This window comes from Antechinus flavipes, chromosome 3 (genome assembly GCF_016432865.1).
Source record: "Antechinus flavipes isolate AdamAnt ecotype Samford, QLD, Australia chromosome 3, AdamAnt_v2, whole genome shotgun sequence".
NCBI lineage: Eukaryota > Metazoa > Chordata > Mammalia > Dasyuromorphia > Dasyuridae > Antechinus > Antechinus flavipes.
The window spans coordinates 207,174,215-207,194,288 of record NC_067400.1 but is presented as its reverse complement, the minus strand read 5'-3'; the positions used below and the strand labels follow the sequence as shown (position 1 = coordinate 207,194,288).

Here is a 20,074-nt window from a genome sequence, read left to right as displayed (position 1 = left end):
AAAAGTGCAGAATGTCAAGTGTGCACTTGAAAAGGAATGAAATCATGATTACTCTGGCTTCTTACATAGAAAGAAGGTTCAAGGAGAAGTCCATCAATCATAGGAAAAAGCCACAGGGGCTTCAGGTACTTCTGCTGTGAGAAGTCTGGGGGTGAAGTGAACTTCTTAGTTGAAGATATTTTTGTCTAATAGTAAAGTAGGGATAGGAACAATTTGCTGCTGCTTGGTAAGGGTCAGGTAAGCTCTTTCTGACTTGCAGTTCTAACATCCTACATGGGTTGTCTCCCTCATTAGAATGTGAGCTTTTTAAGAACTTGCTGTTCTTTCTGTATCTCTAGTGTGTAGCATAGTGTTTACTCAGCACACAGCAATTCTTAACTCACTCTTTTTTATTCATTTTGATGGAAATACTGCCTAAAAAAAAGATTATTTACAAGATTACACTACTATCCCTAATATCCTCCTAAATATCCCACTCACATACCTTATCTTCAGGTAAAAGTAGAATCATGCCAGATAAACAGGGGCTTGGCAGGGTTTATCAAGCTGGAGAGGCTTTGAGCTGCTTTCTGTATCTGTTGTCTGAAGATCAGCCTTACTTAAATGGAAAGTTTGGCCTCTTGTTCATTTTTTTTTGGGCGGGGGGGGGGGTGGAGTGAGGGGGAGAAGAGGGGGATAAAGTTAGAAACCATCTGTATCTGTGGAAACCAAGCCAGCATACACACAGGCCGTTTTAAAGTAGCTATAGCTAAAACTGATAATAGCTCATGTTTTTAACTTGGTTTAAGTCCTACCAAGTTTTTTTTTTTTGTTTTTTTTTGTTTTTTGTTTTTTGTTTTTTTTTTTTCTCTCTCTCTCCTACAACAATTCTCCCTGTGTTAGGTAAAAATAATTTATAGAGAAGTAAACAAATTCATAGAGATGGATAGCTTGTCTATTCCAGTAGTTGTTAGGACCCACAAATTTCCAAAAAAAAAAAAAAAAAGGCAAAAAAAAAGTCAAAGATTCTTCGTATTGCAGCAAGCTACTGCCTAGTTGGTTGTAATAAATTAAGCAGCATACGAAGTTTGCAGGTCATCAGCAATCCCACTGAGTCAAATATTTGTAGTGCTGACAAAGAAGGTGCTTTTGTTAGGGTGATTAATTCAAAGGGAATTATGATCCAATCTGGGGTTGGGGTGATAGAAGATAAAAAGAAGTGGGTACAGCAGTCAGATGGTAAAATTGAGTATCAAAAGGAGTTTCTAGTTTCGACTCTGTTACTTAATGCCAGGCATATGGGCGGGGCTTAACCTCTGGAAAAGCATCTCTAAACAGTGAGGAGTGGAGGTGTGGGAGGAGTCATCCAGCTTGAAATACTTCATTGGTTAGCACTTCTGATTGCGAACTTTTCGCTGCAACAAGATTACAATTGGGGGGCTTCCTGCAAAGAAGTCGTTAGTTTGTTACGACTCAGGTGACAAAAACACCTGCGCAGGGCTTGAAGGAGGTGATGGATGGAAGGGAGTAAGCAGAGTAGGAGAGCAGGTCACAAGACACTCAGGGCTGCTTCTCCCTCCTCCTCCCCCTCCCTCTCCAACTATTCCGGCTGTTCTCCTTAGCCCCCGCCCCTCTCCCGCGCTCCGCCCCGCCGCCATGTTGTCCCCTCCGCTCTAGATGGAAGCGGCTGGGGTGGGAGCCGGGCACTACCCGCGACGCCTCCGCCTAGTCTTCTCCAAATCTGTATCCCGACCCGCGCGGGGCCGGCTCATCCCCGTTGCGGCCTTTGACTGTCTCGGGCCGCGACCAGGTGAGTAGGGCGGCAGGGGAACCCGGGGAGGCGGGTGCCTGCTGCGCGTGCTGGAACCACAGAGTCCCGGCCTCTCGGGAACCTGCAGGGGACCGAGGAGCTTGGGCAGCGCGTAGGGGCTCACTCTTACCCCGGAAAAGCCGGATTGGGGGTGGGGCGTCGTCACTCATTGGTGTCCAGAGGGGGGACCCCAGGGTGCCTTTCACCTCTGACGTCCGACAGCCTGACGCTTTTCTCCTGGGGGGGTGAGGCTGGGGGCTGGTCACCCCCTTGCTGCTGGCTTGGCTCTGTCGCGGGAGGGAGAGGACTGAGTTATTTTCTTCATTTCCCCACGGGCAGGACCAAGAGAGCCCTAACCACTTTCCACCCCTGCCGAACTGGGCCGGCAGTTTCCTGGACGCTTTGGAGACTTCCAAGTCCTGCTCTTGGGGTATTTGCAACACAAAATGGGGCGCGGAGGGACCTACCGATGTCCCTGGAATACTGGGTTTTCTTGTTAGTTTGGGGTTTGTTTTCTTCCAATTCGGTGAGACGGGACGAGAATTTTAAGCGTTCTCCCGGGAAGTTTGGAGTGGGGGTGGGGGCAGAGAACGCCCTGTCTCATGACCCTAGTTCTTTGGAGAAATAACTTTATCCGCCCTGTTCCTCGATTATCACGTGACCGGACTCGTTTTGTTGCTTTTTTGTCGCTGGCTTAAAAATCTTAAACTGAGGGCATGTTTGGTTTTAGGACCGTCCCTAGTGTCTCCTCCCCCTCTCCTTCCCCATATAACTTTGTTTCTGACAGGAAAAAAAAAAAAAATAACCCTCAGTTGTTTCCAGTCTCAGTTGATTACATTGGAAAAACCTCCAAGGATGTAACTAGGAATTTAAGTCTGTGCTACTGCATTTCATTTGCTTGAAATTGTATTTAAACAAAACTATTTCAAGTTAATTTCTTAAGCAAAGTTCCAGACTTTTATAGCCTAGAACTTAGGAAATGGGTACCTTGTGTTATTTTAAATTTTCACATCTGAAATAGATAGCTCTCTTTTTATATTTTTGTAGGCACATTGTATTGTAGAACATATTGTAAAACTCTTTCCCCTCACTTCCCCCCTCACTGAGATAAAGTTATTGGTAGGCTTTACCAGGATTGTTAGAATTTTCTAGAGAGCCGGAACGGCTTTTTTTTTTTTTTTTCACCCTTTGTGTCTCCAGCGTTTAGCCTGGCACATAGTAGGCACTTGATACTGACAGTAAACTCTAAAGCGCTATATTAATGCTAGCTAATTTTACTTTTACTGTTGCTGTTGACTATTTGAGAGCTTTGAGGCTGAGGAAAAATACCTTTTGTGATTTTTTTTCCCCCCGAAGTTTAGGATACTCAATATTTCTTAGGGCAGGTCTGTAGTAAGATCATATTTGGTATTCAGTGGTACTTCTTCCTTTCTATTATCTTTCCCTCCATTTTTCTCAGTCCCTTTTCTCCACTGTAGATCAGATATTTAGAAATGCTTGTGTTGTACAAATTATTCAGTCCTTTGACTTTAACATCACATTTAAATAAAGAGCTCAATCTCAGCAATAAATTACTGGTCTTAGAATATAACAAACAGTATCAATAAGAGATGAAACTCTTATCTTCAAGTATTTCCTTCTGTCTTGATTTTGTATAGCTTTAGACTGGAAGAAATGAGAATGGGACTTTTGAATGAGGCATTTCTGATAGGATTAGTAATTTTAATATGGGTATCAGTGGATCTAAAGGCTATTGACCTTTGATTATGGGTAGAAATACTAAAAAGCAAGTGATATCGTTTATCATTTAGTTTTTTAAAGAAGTGTAGAAGATCTGGCTTGGAACTAGCTTAGTTGCTTCTTTGGGAGAAGTTACATATATGCTTTCTAGATCTCAAATTTTTCATCTTTAAAATGGATGCACTTGACCAACTTTTAATCGTGTATGTGATTTTATGGAAGAACAGAATTGTATTATAATGTGTACTGGAGTTAGTCAGAAGGTGTGGACTTCCAATCCTTGCTTCTCCTTATTTCCATGTGATCTTTAGAAAATCATTTCACCATTTTGGGTCTTTGGGTCTTCATCTACAAAAAGATGTGTGTTCTAAGATTCTTACACGCTCTTAAGTTTTTTTTTTTTTTTTTTAAGTAACAGTTAAGCAGGAGTTACATATTCTCTGATTTTGTACAGTTTTCTTGGAAAACTATAGTTTGCATTTACAGGAAGTCAGAATTTTATTAGAGTACATCAGTAGAGTACAAAGTTGTTCTTAAAGTAATTGTCATTTAAAGCATTTATGTTTTGTTTTGTTTAGCAATTCATTTTAGTAAACCATGTGGAGGTCACCTTTAGACACTGATATAATGTAGCATTAAGGTTTGCTCAGTATTTTACATATATTATTTCATATGTATGAAGTCTATGAAGCACACATTCCTAAACATGAATCAAATATTTGTAGTGCTGACAAAGAAGGTGCTTTTGTTAGGGTGATTAATTCAAAGGGAATTATGATCCAATCTGGGGTTGGGGTGACAGAAGATAAAAGGAAATGGGTATAGCAGTCAGATGGTAAAATTGAGTATCATCAAAAGGAGTTTCCAATCTTGACTCTGATACTTAACAGTTTGATTATAGGCAAGTCTTTTAATTTCCTTGGGCCTTAGTTTCTTGTTCTGTTAAATGTGCTACAAGGTCTCTTCTGGCTACCAATTTCTGTGAAACCATTGTTTTCCAACCAGTGATTCTTAGTACTTTGGTATGGCATGAAGGTTTTATCAATAATATATACATTACATATTTTTGTCTGTCTGCCAATTTTTGCTTTTTTTGTGGGGAGGAGCTAGTGATAGATTTTTTTTTAGATTTGGGGGAATCAAGGCCCAGCATCTGTTCACTGCACCACCTAGTGGCCAAGTATGGATATGACATGTTCAAACTGGGGCTTTACGGAAAAACCACTTTGATTTTGGTAGGTGATTGAGATGGGAATGACGAAAGGCTTGATTAAGGCCGACAGCAGACTATGATAAATAGTGTAGGTGTGAATTGATAAGAGCCTTTATCAGGGTGGAGGTAGTGTCAGGGGAAAGGAGGAGATATATTCCACAAATGTTGCAAAAGCATCGTCAGATATTGGCAACACATTGGATATAAGACATAAGAGTAAAGAATTGGGGACAACATCTAAATTGTAAGCCTAGGAAACTGGAAGGATGATAGTATTCTCGACAGTATTAGGGAAGGTTGTAAGTGAAGGTTTTAGGAGGAAAAAAAGTTTAGTCTTAGACATGTTTAAGTTGTCTGCTGGAGATCCAATTGAAAAGTAGTTGGGAGATTTGAGGATTCATCAGCATTAAAATAATTAAATCTTTGAGAAATAATGGGGTCACTAAGTAGGATAGAGCGACAAGAGAGCTGAGGATAGAACCCTAAAACACACCTATTGTTAGAGGGCATGATCTGAAAGAGGGAGTTAGCAAAGAGATTAGTTAGATGTAGAAAGGAGGAGAACAGGGTGAGAAAATGGTGCTCCAAAAAAAAGAAAGAGTATCAAGGAGAGAAATCTAGGAAAATGATGGAGAAAGTAGGATGGACTACTTCAGAAGGTCTTGGGATCTTTATTCCTGGAGTTCATTTTAAGTTAGATTATGTTTGTTTTGAGATCTTTATTAATGCTGAAATTTTTTAAATTAAGTGACATAACTAGACTGAATATGTTAGTATGAGTTGAGGGAGGCATTCATTGTGTCTGTTATAGGGTGTGTTCAGGGAAGTCTAGTACCTCTGTTATCAAGCTGCTGACCCCTTTCCATCTTAAACCAGGGTTTAAATCCCTGAATTAGAGGGGTGTCAATGAATGTATAAATATTTTTGTTTTACTTATTCTTCTGTAAGTGTTTAAAAAGTAGTCTATGAGCAGCTAGGTGGCACAGTGGATGGAGCACCAGCCCTGAATTCAGGAAGACCCGGAGTTGAAATGTGACCTTAGACACTTAATCCTTTCTGTGTTACCCTGGGCAACTCACTTAATCCCAATTGCCTCAGCAAAAAAAAAAAAAAAAAAAAAAAAAAGTTTTCATGTATGTATTTATCTAAATGGATTTCTGGGAAAATTGGGTCAAGATAAGGATAGATAAATTGTGTAATCTCTGGATAATGCTTTATAATCAAATGAGCAAGGTGGAGTATTTTTTGTTTTGGTGAAGTCATACCAAAGGATCATTTTTTTCCCCAATATGCTTGCACATTTTTGCAAAGTTAATTTATTGGGAAGATTTATATAGATATAACACCAACAGTGAATTTTTAACCTAAATATTTGACTACTCTTACCTTGAATGCACCAACTTACTTATTGTCCTTTTCCAATTCCTTGAAGTTCAATTCTACTCATAGAAATAGCTTTCTTTAAGGCTGGTCCCATCACCACCTCTTTTCATAAACCTTTGATATCCTCCAGCCCAGTGATTTTTGACAATTCCCTTACCTTCTCTAAGGTTCCTCATCTATAAAATGAGAGACTGGGACTAGAAGATCTTTATAATGTCACTTCTAGCTCTAAAAGTCATTTGAAAACTTTAAATTTTTTAATAGCACTTAGTTGGATCTTTATCACATTTTATCTATTGAAGTCATAGTCAAGGGATTTGTCATTTTCCACCTTTCCATCTCTGGAACCCAGCACATATCTAACAAATAAGAAATGCTTAACAAATGATATGTTAAATTGAATGTTTTCTTTTGTTGTCCTTCATTCTTGAAGCAAACCCTTAGTATCAGGAGGGTGATGTCTTAACTTGGAAGTGACTTGGATTTAAATGAGGGAGAGCTGTGCAAATGAATGCATTGGGGGACCTTGGTCTTTTTAAGCTAAGGTCTTTCCCAGGCCTCAGTTTGTAGATAAGAATTGAGGTAAAAGATGGCCTAGTTTACCTTCCCAAAAGAATTAAACCAAGAGTAGAAGATCCTCATTTTGATCTTTTGAAGTTGCTTTTTAAACAATTTGCAAAGACAAATTTTAATTAATGATCAATAAAAAGGAAAAAAAAAACTTTGAAAGATGAATGTGATTGTAAAGAAAAGACAAACATTTCAATATATTGAAGTTTAGGGGAAAAATAAGATATTTTAAAATAGATGACTATAAGAATGTGCTCTTATGGCATGCCATTAAAGTTGAAAGACATATTTGTCTTTAGTGGGAGAAAACCACACTTTTTCTTTTTACCTTAGTAAGTAAAATTTGCTTTTGTGCTTGAAATTTAAAACATTTGGTGTATTAAACAATTTTTCTTGGACTGCTGAATTTTTGCTTTAAGAGTTGGCAAATGTTTTTGACATACTTTGTCTCCTTTTTATGTGTATGTATGTGAAAGAGGCCAAGTTTACTAACATTCTAAGAAAAAATACTGCCTTTTTGTTTATTTGTTTGTCTTTTGATGCAGCAAACATTGGAGTCTGGTAATGGTAGAAACTAGTCCACATGAGAAGTCCACATTTATGGGGTGTGGCTCCTGGCATATGACTGGCAGATATTCTGGCTCCAGCTCATGCTTTCCCTCTCAGATGATTAATTTTTTTTTTAGGGCTGTAGGACTGGTGGTGCCTAGTTCCATTTTAATCACCTGTTTAAGCAAACAGGTAAAATGTGAGATGGAAATAGGACAGGAAATGGAAAAGTAGCTTTGATTTAAAAGTATTCATCTCTTTTTGCTACCACTATAACTCCTTGTTTATATTGTTAGAGGTGCTCTGTGTAAAATTTGTGACTCCTTCCTCCCCTCCCTCCCCCCCCCCCCCCCTGCAGTTCTAGTCTTTTTGTCTGGTTATTTGTCTAACTCTTTGTGATCCCCTTTTGGGATTTTCTTGGCAGAGATATTGAAATGATTTGCCATTTCTTTATCCCGCTCTTTTTGTAGACGAGAAAACTGAGGCACACACGCTTAAGTGATTTGTCCAAGGGTTACATAGCTAGTGTCAGAGGTAAGATTTCGCACTCAAGACTTACTGCAGGCCCAGCATTCTTTCCACTCGGCCACCTAACTACCCAGATTTGTGATGTTGTTATCATTGCTTTGGTTTAATCATAATACATATATATGTGTGTGTGTGTGTTCCTTACTATGCACCAGAATGCCCACTATGTATAAAATGGGTAAGGTTTTTTTCCCTCTGATAATAAATACAATAATAACCTAAAATAACCAGTACTCTTTCTCTGTGGAAATGAAACACTTAAGTGAAACTACTGGATTATTATCAAGATTTTAACCTTGAATACTAGTGAATATTATTGAATAATAATATTGAATACTATTATAACCAAATAAAATTGCCATTAGTACTTATCTCCTAATCCTTGGCCTTTTTTGGTCACAAATTTTTTCTGATTGGCCTTTCTAAAATATTCTGTGATGGAATTTTTTGGCTCCATGTTTCATTTAGCTGGTCTTGCTGGCCAATCCCATGATAGCTTCCTACCTATAATTTCAGTCAGAGTTTGGAAATCAATTGCATGTTTCTGGATGAAACACCTTTTCTGTGTCTCTCCTCTTCATGCCTTCTCCTCTTCCTCTCCTACCTCTATTGCATTGATACTTTCCTAAAACATGATCTAAATATGAGAGTGGTGTGCTGATATAAATGATTTGTGGATTGCTTTTTGTCTCTGATATGTATAACTGTGACCAAGTTTAATTGATATACTACTTTCTTTTTCAAGGCGGGGGGGTGGTGGTGGGGTGGTGGTGAAAGAATTTGGAACTTAAAAATTAAAAAAAATAGATTGTTAAAAATAATAAAATTTTAAAACCTTGAAAAAAAGATAGTTGATAGCATCATCAGCTTTTCTATTCTATGCTTTATATAATTTATTAGCTTATTTAGACAGGTAGGGCTTAATGTTTTTATAATTTGTAAATAAAGTCATCTTCAAGTTGTCTTCCATTCTGGCTTGGTATTGATTTTAACCTTTGCTTTAATCTTTTGTTTGCATAAAGGTATCTGATTCTTAAATTGACCCTGTATATTAATAATCAGTCTTGATGTGTCAAACAGTAGTCAGTTTTGTTTTGTGATGTAATGCTTGCTTCAGCTCTTCAACTCCATTGTTGAAAAAAGTATTCGTTCTGTTAATAAGCATAAAGCTTCTGTAGTCTTCATATATCTGTCCTCTTTCATTCTTGATCTTTTGCTATATTATGCAACATGTTTTGCCATCCTTAGCCTGCATTGTTTTCATCTTGTATCAAAGTATTTGCTAACTTGTTAAGACTTAATTACTTAATGTTATTATTCACAAAACTTCCCTACTTTTCTTTGCATCATATGTTATAATATGGCTGTGACATTTTCCTAGTGTTGCTTTTTGGTTTGTGTTTGTTTTCATGATGAGTATAATCAAACCAAGATCACACCTTCTCAAATGTTTATTATTGTCTTTAAGTTCAAAGTGAAGCCAGTTTGACTAAGGAAATTCTTGAAAAGCCCTGTTCACTTGAAATTTATGAAACTGATAAAAACCTTTCACACAGATCCTTTCTCTACTACTAAATAATCTAGCAAGTTCTTAGAAAACATAAAATTGGTTTATTACATATTCTATCTGTATTCTGGCAGTATAGTGAACATACTAAGTAAGGCTTTCTTTTTTCTTTTCAGAACAATGTTGGTAATGCAGATAATGCACTTAAACTGAACGATTTTAAGGTAAAATTTACAACCTCGTGATTTTTTTCTTAAAGTTTGCTTGGTTATTTCTAGAACATAGATTAGTTGCAAAATAAAAAAATTATTAGAAAGTAGAATTGGAAATTCTTTAGAGAAAACTCAGCTTGTACATTGTATGATTTTACTGTAGATGTTGATATATGACTTTATATGGTTTACATAGTTAATTTATTTAAAATGTATTAAATATAAAATTAATTATTTTATTTAAAAAGACTTGAAAGTATATCATAATTCAATTCTTCATATATTTTTATAATGTCTATTATAAGTTGAGAATGTGATACTATTTCCTCAACAGATAACCAACTTTTTTTTTTTTTTTTAAAAAGATAAAGCTAGTTAAATAGTAACAATTTACAGGGTGCTTTAAGGCTACAAAATATAGTAACCTTTCAATATCAGTAGTACATAATATGACCTTTCCATATTCGAGATGTCAATTATTAAGTGTTGGAACAAGTGCCCCTAAATTAGAAACTGGAAGTATTTTTATCAATTGCTTTTTTAAAATTTTAGCCTAAGTATTTCATCAGTTTTAATGATTTAAAAAAATTTAAAGTGATTTAGAACTTTAATTCTTTTTTATAATGTCAGATTTGTGATTTCATGCCTCACTTATGATAGAGAATACCCTTTTTGCCTTAGACAGATCTCATCACTGTTTCAGCATATCTACTTAGCCTTCAACCTGGGTTTCCCAAACTCGCATTTTCTCCTTTTCAGTTCATTCTCTACAGAGCTGTCAAAGTGATATTCCTGAAGTACAGATCTGAGTCCATCTTAACACTGCTCAAGAAGCTACAGGAGCTTATGCTTATTTCTGGAATGAAATACATTTTTCTATTTGAAATTTAAAATTTTTAAATAGTCTGGCTTTAGCCTTTTTTTTTTTTTTAATTAAAGCTTTTTATTTTCAGATTATATACATGGATAATTTTTAACATTCACCCATACAAAACCTTGTGTCCTAATTTTTCCTGCACGGCAAGTGATCTAATAGATGTTAAACATGTGCAATTCTTAGATACCTATTTCCACAAATATGCTGCACAAGAAAAATCAGATCAAAAAAGAAAACAAAATGAGAAAATAAAATGCAAGCAGACAACAAAAAAGAGTGAAAAAAATACATATATATTTTTATTATAGCTTTTTATTGACAAAACATATGCATGGGTAATTTTTCATTGTTGTCCCTTGCAATCACTTTTGTTACAACTTTTCCCTTCCTTCCCTCCATCCCCCTCCCCTAGATGGCAGGCAGTCTCATATATGTTAAACATCTTAAAGTATATCTTAAGTACAATATATGTGTACATATTTATACAGTTAAGAGTGAAAATATTATCTTCTGATCCTTATTCAGTCCCCACAGTCTTCTCTCTGATCTCAGATGGCTCTCTTCGTCACAAGACTATTAGAATTGACCTGAATCATCTCATTGTTGAAGAGAGCCGTGCCCATCAAAATTGATCATTGTATAGTCTTGCTATGTGTAATGATTTCTTGGTTCTGCTCATTTCACCTAGCATCACTTCATGAGGTCTCTTCATATCTCTGTGAAATCATCCTTTTCATTTCTTATAGAAAATAATATTCCATTACATTCATATACATAACTTCTTCAGCCATTCTCCAACTGATGGGCATCTACTACTCAATTTCTAGGTTCTTGCCCCTACAAAAAGGGCTGCCACAAACATTTTTGCATCTTTCTTTCTTTTGGAATTTGTTTATGGCTTGTCTATTTTTTTTTGAGATTGGGCAGCTTTTTATTTCTTTTTCTATTAATATGGATGTTTTATAATTTTTTTGTAAATACTCATTTCATTTGGGTTATCAGTTTTATTCATATATAATTTGGCAAAATTACTAATAATTTATTTTATCTCTTTGTTCTGAATTCATCTTTTTTTCATTTTTGATATTGGTAATTTGTTTTTCTTCTTTTTAAATCCAGTTAGCAAATGGTTCTCCCATTCCCCCCAAAAAACAAACAAACAAACAAAAAAACCCAAACCTAACACTAGAAGTATTTATTCAATGGGTTTTTTTGGGGGGGTAATTTTGATTTTTTTTTTCAGGATTTTTATTTTGATGTTTAATTGAGCCTGCAAATTTGTTGGTATTCTAGGGGTTTTTTAATTGAAAATCCAATTCATTGATCTGCTCTTTCTCTTTCTTTGATGAAAATGTTTGGAGATAGTTTTTCCTTGAGAAGCCACATTTCCAATATTTTGATATGTTGTCTTATTGCTACCATTATTTTTAATGAAATTATTGTTTCTCGGATTTGTTTATTGGCCTGTCTGTTTTTTAGGTTAAACATAAGTTAAATAATATTAATGAAATATTAATAAAGAGCATATGAAGAAACTATTAAACTAATAACTCCAATTGATTTTTAATAATTAAATTGGCCCTTTATTGAATATGCTTTTATTGCCTTGTGTGTGTGGTCTAACCACTTTTAATGTTTAATATTTCTGCTTTTCTGCACTTGTTTGTGAAGTTTTAAATGTCCAAGTAACTTAACGTGGTCGACTTTTTATAAATGTGCCACATACAGTTTAGAAATATGCAGTCTTTTCTCTTTCTGTTCAGTAATTTCTAGAGGATTATAATATTTCTAAAATTCTATTCAGGACCTTCTTTAGTTTGTTTAGGGGGGATTAGATTTATCCATGTCTGAAAAGGGTAAATTGAAGTCCCCCACTATTATAATTTCACTATTATAATATATAATATAAATGACAATAAGACATTTAACATTTCCTTATTAGATGCTGTTATTTCTCATATATATGTTTAATATTGATATTAATTTATCATTTAGGCCAACAATTATTTTATAGAATTAAAATTTTATAGAATATAGAAATTAAAAATAATTTATAGAGTTAGAATTATTTTATAGAATTAGAAAAATAATATTCATCTGGAAGAACAAAAGGCCAAGAACATCAAGGGAATTAATGAAAAAAAAGTATAAAGAATGCTGGCTTAGCAGTACCAAACCTAAACAATATTATAAAGAAGCAGTCATCAGAACTATTAGGTACTAGCTAAGAAAGAGTTTTGGATCAGTGGAGTAGATTAGATACACAAGAAAAAATAATCAAGGCCTATAATAATTTAGTATTAAGTAAACCCCCAAACTCTAGCTTTTGAAATAAGAACTCACTATTTTACAAAAATTGCTAGGAAAACTGGAAAATAATACGTTAAGAAACACTGCATAGACCTATATCTCACACCCCATACCAAAATAAGGTCAAAATGGATACATGATTTGGGCATAAGGGATGACTATAAACAAATTAATAAAGCAAGGGATAATTTACCTATCATCATCGTTGGAGAAGTGAAGAATTTATGATTAGAGAAGAACTAGAGAACATTATGAAAGACAAAACGAACAACTTTGATTATATTAAATTAAAAATTTTTGCATAAACAAACCCAACAGAAACAAGATTAAAAGGGAAGTACAAAGCTAGGAATAAATCTTTACAGCCAATGTTTTTTCTGAGAAAGATCTCATTTCTAAAATATATAAAGAACTATGTTTTTTTTAATATATAAATATTTTATTTTATTTTATAATAACTATATTGACAGAATCCATGCCAGGGTAATTTTTTTTACAACGTTATCCCTTGCACTCGCTTCAGTTCCGATTTTTCCCCTCCCTCCCTCCACCTCCTCCCCTAGATGGCAAGCAGTCCTATATATGTTAGATATGTTGCAGTATATCCTAGATACAATATATGTTTGCAGAACCGAGCAGTTCTCTTGTTGCACAGAGAGAATTGGATTCAGAAGGTAAAAATAACTCAGAAAGAAAAACAAAAATGCAAATAGTTCACATTCGTTTCCCAGTGTTCTTTCTTTGGGTGTAGCTGCTTCTGTCCATCATTTATCAATTGAAACTGAGTCTTTGTCAAAGAAATCCACTTCCATCAGAATACATCCTCATACAATATCGTTGTCGAAGTGTAAAGTGATCTCCTGGTTCTGCTCATTTCACTTAGCATATGTTCATGTAAGTCTCTCCAAGCCTCTCTGTATTCATCCTGCTGGTCATTTCTTACAGAACAGTAATATTCCATAACATTCATATACCACAATTTACCCAGCCATTCTCCAATTGATGGGCATCCATTCAATTTCCAGTTTCTAGCCACTACAAACAGGGCTACCACAAACATTTTGGCACATACATGTCCCTTTCCCTTATTTAGTATTTCTTTGGGATGTAAATCCAATAGAAACACTGCTGGATCAAAGGGTATGCACAATTTGATAACTTTTTGGGCATAATTCCAGATTGCTCTCCAGAATGGTTGGATTCGTTCACAGTTCCACCAACAATGCATCAGTGTCCCAGTTTTCCCGCATCCCCTCCAACATTCATCATTATTTTTTCCTGTCATCTTAGCCAATCTGACAGGTGTGTAGTGGTATCTCAGAGTTGTCTTAATTTGCATTTCTCTGATCAATAATGATTTGGAACACTCATATGAGTGGTAATAGTTTAAATTTCATCATCTGAAAATTGTCTGTTCATATCCTTTGACCATTTATCAATTGGAGAATGGCTTGATTTCTTATAAATTTGAATCAGTTCTCTATATATTTTGGAAATGAGGCCTTTATCAGAACCTTTAACTGTGAAGATGTTTTCCCAGTTTGTTGCTTCCCTTCTAATCTTGTTTGCATTAGTTTTGTTTGTACAAAGGCTTTTTAATTTGATATAATCAAAATTTTCTATTTTGAGATCGGTAATAAGTCTCTAGTTCATCTTTGGTCACAAATTTTAAAGGACTATGTAAATTATATAAAAGGTACAAGTCATTACCCAATTGATCAATGGTTAAAGGATATGAATAGTTTTCAGATGATGAAATTAAAGACATCTTTAGTCATATGAAAAAATGCTTTAAATCATTATTAGAGAAATGCAAATTTAAACAACTCTGAGGGACTACCTCATACTTCATATTGGCTAAGATCAAAGGAAAAGATATGAAAATATTGTTCTATAAAAAAATGAAATAAGCTAATTTTAGAAAGACCTGGAAAAATTTACTCAAACTGGTGCTGAAACAAGCAGAACCAAAAATATATTGTACACAATAACAGCAAGAATGTATGGTGATCAATTATGAAAGACTTGATTCTCAGTGGTTCAATGTTCCAAAGCAATCCCAATAGACTTTTCTGCTTTCAGAATAAAGAAGTATGGAGATTTAATGTAAATCAACAAATACTATGTTTATTTTTTCCCCTTTTTGTTTTGATTTTTTTTCAACATGGTTCATAAAGCACTGTGTATTAAAATAAATTGAAAAGTAGAAAAAATGTATCATTTAGGGTACCTTTCAGCACAATGTAGTTTCTCTTTTGTCTATTTTTGCTGTTGCTTTGTTTGATGTTGTGGGTTGCTACATGTACTTTTTTTTCTCCAATTGAAGCATAAAAGATTGTGCTCCAGCCTCTTATTTTAATTCTTTGTGCATCTTTCTGATTCAGTGTCTTCCTTTTCTTTTCCAACATATTGTTGGATTTTGCTTTCTAATCTATTTTTGGATAAATTGTAAATTTCCCTTCATCCTATTTGCTTTAAATATGGCATATGAATAAAGGATATGAATAGTTTGCTATTCTCTCCCTCCCCTCTTTTCCCCCTCCCCCCCCCCCCCCTTGACAAAGGATGGTGGAGGGTGGTGGGAGTAAGTTTAATACCAGGGTCTTAGGTTTAGTGTAATCTTCTTCTACTTTCTTTTCTTTTTCTCTGAAACCGCTCTTTGAAATTCACCCTCAAAAGTTTGTTTTGTTTAGGACTAATCCCTCCCTTTAATCTACACTCCATTTGTTCTTGCCTTCTCTTTGCCTGAGTGAAATAAGTTACTATGTGCTAAGTGTGTATTTTTTCCTCCTTTGGTGAAGTTCTAGTGTTGTCTGCTCTCTTTTCTCTTGTTCATGTAAGACTTCTACTTGTACACTCTAATAATGTGAGATAATTTTCCCTTGTCTTCATTATCATCTTATTCCCCTCTTCCCACCTCCATCCCTTTTCTTTTCCATTCTTCTGTGATCATCAGAACATAACAACTCTCAAGTTTTTTGTCTAATTAAACTCTATGGCCTCTTCTAACAGTTTTGAGACTATCAGGATATATAATATTTCTTCATATAAGGAAATAGTTTATCCTTGTTTAGTCCCCTATGATTGCTCATTTATGCTCATGTATATTTTTTTCCCCTTTTGTATTTGTATTTCAGAGTTTCTGTGTTTCATCGGGAATGACTGGAAGTTCTCTATTTCTTTAATGGTACATTTCCCCCCTGTAGAATTATACTTAGTTTTGCTGGGTAAGTAAATCTTGGTTGTGTAAGCCTTTGGGAATATTGTATCCCAAGTTAGGGTGGTGGTTGGTAAACATGTGATTCTGGATGCAGCCCCTTGTATTTGAATTGTTTCTTTTTGGCAGCTTGCAGTATATATTTTTTTCCTTTACAATGTTATTTTTTCTTTTCCTGAAGGTTTGGATTTTTGTTATTTATTCCTGAGAGCTTTTATTTGGGATTTTGAAAGGTTTGAGGTGAACATTGAAATATGGTATCTAGGCTCTTTTTTTGTTTATGGCTTTCAGCTATTAAATTCTTAATTTAATTTCTCCTTAATCTGTTTTCAAGGTCAGTTTCAGATAGGAGATACCTTATATTTTCTTCTATTTTCTATTTTTTTCTATAGGCTTTTGATTTTATTTTAATATTTCTTAATTGTCTCATGGAGTCATTTTCCATTTAGGCTGTAAGGTAAGGGGTAAGGTTTTATACTTAGGGTTTCAGCTTGTTAATTCTTCTTATGTAGCTTTCATTTCCCTTTTTTTCTTCTGATATTTAAAAAGTCATTTTATAGCTCATTAAAAAAACAAAACTCTTATATTCTCTCCTAGGAATTCTAATTGAACTTGTACCCACGCTATTTTTCTAGGAGGTTTTGCTGATAGGTATTGCAGTCTTTTTTTCCTTTTTTTTTTTTTTTATTCTTTCCTTCCTCCCAATTTGTCTTGAACATCCATCATCATAGTAGGATTTTTTTTGTTTGTTTGTTTGTTCATTCTTCCATCTCTCTATCCAGACTAGGATTTGATATTATGGCCTGTCTGTGTGCTCTTTTGAAGGGAATATCTATGTTGATCTAGTGGTTTTTTTTCTTAGAGTATTGATTATGATGTTGTTCTAGGATCTTCAGGTCAGCTTAGATTGGGAACCTGAAAGCTTTCTCAACTTTCATAGTTGACCTGAGTTATAGGTATCAGCAGCACACTTCCGGGTCTACCTTGATTTAAGTTCCTAATAGGCTGATGCTGCTGCATTCAACCTCTGTCAGCCAGCTAGAAAGCTCTGCAGGTCCAGAATATCAGAACAACAATTAAAAAACAACAGCATGTATAAATGAGACTTGAACATAATTGGGCAAGAAGGTTAGTGGTTTGTATGAATTATCAGTTTTTTTTTTAATAGGTAAGGAATCTCAAGTTGAATTCTTATTATATGGACCTGGATATTGTACATGTCATATTGCACACTTAGCTTCTGTTCAGCAAAAGCTGGATAAAACATTCTGGTGGTGGCCTAGACTCATTGATAATTATATCACATGAGTTTATTGTACTAAAAAAAGTCTGCATGGAAAAATGTCTTCCTTGAATAGTGATATTTTAAGTCTTTACATATAAATAGGTCTTAAATATAACGTTTAATGAACAATTGTGAAAATTGTCCAGGAAAAGTTGGTGTTTTTAACATATTGAGGTAGATTTTTAATAGGGGTATGAATCCATGCAGCACTTGGAAGCTGCTGACAGTGGAAACTATATGGGCTGGTGACAGTATAGTAGTGTTGGACAGAGGAGTTTATGAAGTTTTGAGGAACCTGTAGGGCTTTTTAAGAAAGCTGGTTTAAGAAAAAGGAGGGAGCTAAGAGTAATTCAGTTAGTCAAAAGCTCAGGGGAAGTAGCTGCCAGTTGTACTTATTAATTTTGTGGGGGAAGAAGATGGGAAGAAACTATTGAATTGTGGAATTGCATTAAGAACTAGAAAGGACCATATATAATAAGGCTTTAACGGTAGAATGGAACTAAATTGTGGCGGGCCTTAAATAATAGGGAGAGGAATTCGTATTTTATTCTAGATGCAAAGGGAATTGTGGGAGAAGGTTTTTGAGTAGGGAAGGACATGGTCAGAACTGTACTTTAGGAAGATTATTTTTGAAGTCACATGAAGATAGCTTCAAGAGGAGAAGACATTGGTGGCAGGGAACTCAAGTAGGAGACTGTTAAAGGTGTCAGACAACAAGATAATAAGGATCTGGAGTAGAGGGGTAGCATTTTTAAGTACAGGAGAAAATAATTATAAATTTTGGATGTAGAACGAACAAGATTAGGTACTTGGATTTGAGAGGGATGAAGAAAAAGAAGTGGAGGATAACTTTGAGGAGTATAGTAGATCCCTTCATTTTACAAATGAATTTGGGTTTAAAGAAGTAATTTGTTTAGGTCAAATTCTTAGGTAATAGAATGGGAGAGCTTAACTTTAATAACAGGAAGCTTCCAAACTTTCAGTCCTTTCTGCTTCAATTGGTCTGACTCAACATTCCGGAGCTTTTCAGTTAACTATTTGACCACATTATATTTAATATGCTTCTATAATAGTGTGGAAAGTCCTCCCCAATGTGTCTCAGATCTCTATATTCAGCCTTAATTTCTTCTGAAGTGCAGTCAGATATTTCCAGCTGACTTTTGAACATGTAAAAATGATGTCCCATGTATATCTGAAATAACATGTCTAAAACACAGGATGCCTGATTTTTCCCTCAAAACTCTTCTCTTGAACTTTCCTATTACTGTTGAAGGTACCACCATCCTCCCAGTTATTGAAACTCAAAATTTCACTTTTGTCTTTGACTCTACACTCATCCCATATTTCTAGTTTGTTATACACTCCCTTCTAGCCACTCATCTATCCACTTTAAATTAGGGTTTCTAACTGGACTTAAAATTTATTCTCAATTATTTCCAGTACTCATTTGGTAAGGTCGTTTTTCTAAAAATAAAACAGTACTAAACATGGATATGATCATGTCACACAGCTTTTTCACCACCTTTCCTCCCTCTACTTCCAGTGACTTCCTATTACATCCAGGAAAAAAATATCTCTTGCAACAAAACATTCCCATCTTCTGTCTGTGCCTTTGTGTTGGCTGTCCCCTATCCCTGGAGTGCTTTGCTCTGATAAGGACTGTTAGAGACTTTCCTTCTGAGAATTGCCATGTATGCCATGTCAACTGGTAGGGTGGACCCAGGAAGTAAAAAGGAGGTTGGCCTCTGAGGCAGGAGGTTGTGTCTTACAGGTGTTTTCCTTGAGAAGGCTTATCCTCTTGCTAGATCTTTTCTAAGCATTAGGCAGCACTAACTCCAGGTATCTCCTACCTGGGCTAGGCACAGGATAATTCCAGAGGAGAGTAAATATAAATGGCCAGCTTTGTCATAGGCGGAAAAGGAAGAGGAGAGAAGTAGAGAGAAGCAGAGATGTAGAGAGATTCAGGGAAGCAGAGAGAGATGGATGCAGATATACATACACTTGCTCTTGCTTCCTGTAACCCCTGCTGAGATTACCAATAAAGAAAGGCTATTTGGCACTTTAACATCCATCTTGTCTCCATGTCTATCAGGGGAGATTGGTATGTATGGCCCTGGCGATCAGTAGCCTCGGAAGTAGATTACAGAGGCCCTGAGCCACTTTAGTTTCCCTGCCTTGTTTCAAAGCTCAACTGAAACATCAATTTACTTTACTTAGTAGGATGGCCAGTGGGAGATGAGTTCTTTGATTGTGTCAATCCATGAAACAAAATAACATAAAAGAAATGGTGACCAGTATTCACACTGTTTAATATTTTCATTCTGTTTCATATCATTTGCAAAATAGTGATAATTCTTTACCTGCTTTATTGGTTTTTTGAGGGGTGGGGGTGGGGCAGGAAACACTTTGTAAACCTTAAAATAATATACAAATAGCTATTTGTTTCTGGTTTGAAGCAACAATAAATTTTAGGATAGCCTCTGGGCTGGTTTCTATATCTTCTCAGGATATTTTAATATTTGCCTTATTTAGGTTTATGAAGCATTGTTTTTACTCCTTCCTTCGAAAAGAAGGATGATGATTTGGACTTGTCAGTGAATTAGATTTAAGTGAGAATGGGTTGTGCAAAGTCACTGTCTCCTCCAGTGTCATCTGAGTCCAGTTGACAAGACATAGGACAGGATTGCTAGAGATGGATAACCTTATGAGATGCATTCCCATTCTCAGAATGGTGTAGCCAAAAGCAAGAATATTTAGATGATTCGGCAGATTCTCTTCGTCTGTTCTCCTGGGCTATATAACTCTTGATATTTTACTTCCCCCATATTAATTTGCAGTGGTCAGAGATTCTGTTCTCTCATAGCTTATAACATGATGGATTGAGAGCTAGAAGG

At 35.4% G+C, this 20,074-nt stretch overlaps 1 protein-coding gene and 1 long non-coding RNA gene across 6 annotated transcripts in view; one reads left to right on the top strand and one right to left on the bottom strand.

The window, feature by feature from the left end:
- The window catches only part of LOC127553638 (uncharacterized), an 80,507-nt gene extending 72,889 nt beyond the window's left edge, over positions 1–7,618 (bottom strand). The window contains exons 1-2 of the long non-coding RNA XR_007951790.1: positions 2,257–7,618; positions 1,920–2,076 (exon numbers count right to left, since the gene is read on the bottom strand). This is a non-coding gene — a long non-coding RNA (uncharacterized LOC127553638). The remainder of the gene's footprint in view (positions 1–1,919; positions 2,077–2,256) is intronic.
- RAB9A (RAB9A, member RAS oncogene family) overlaps positions 1,021–20,074 on the top strand; it is a 22,089-nt gene continuing 3,035 nt past the window's right edge. Inside the window, exons 1-4 of one of the 5 annotated variants that reach the window (XM_051984513.1) lie at positions 1,026–1,789; positions 7,715–7,778; positions 9,456–9,503; positions 15,816–15,905. The gene's annotated coding sequence lies outside the window, so the exon portion shown is untranslated. Of the gene's footprint in view, positions 1,790–2,128; positions 2,220–7,714; positions 7,779–9,455; positions 9,504–15,815; positions 15,906–20,074 lie in introns of all 5 variants that reach the window. The other 4 variants (XM_051984514.1, XM_051984512.1, XM_051984515.1 and 1 more) reach the window with 4 other exon arrangements.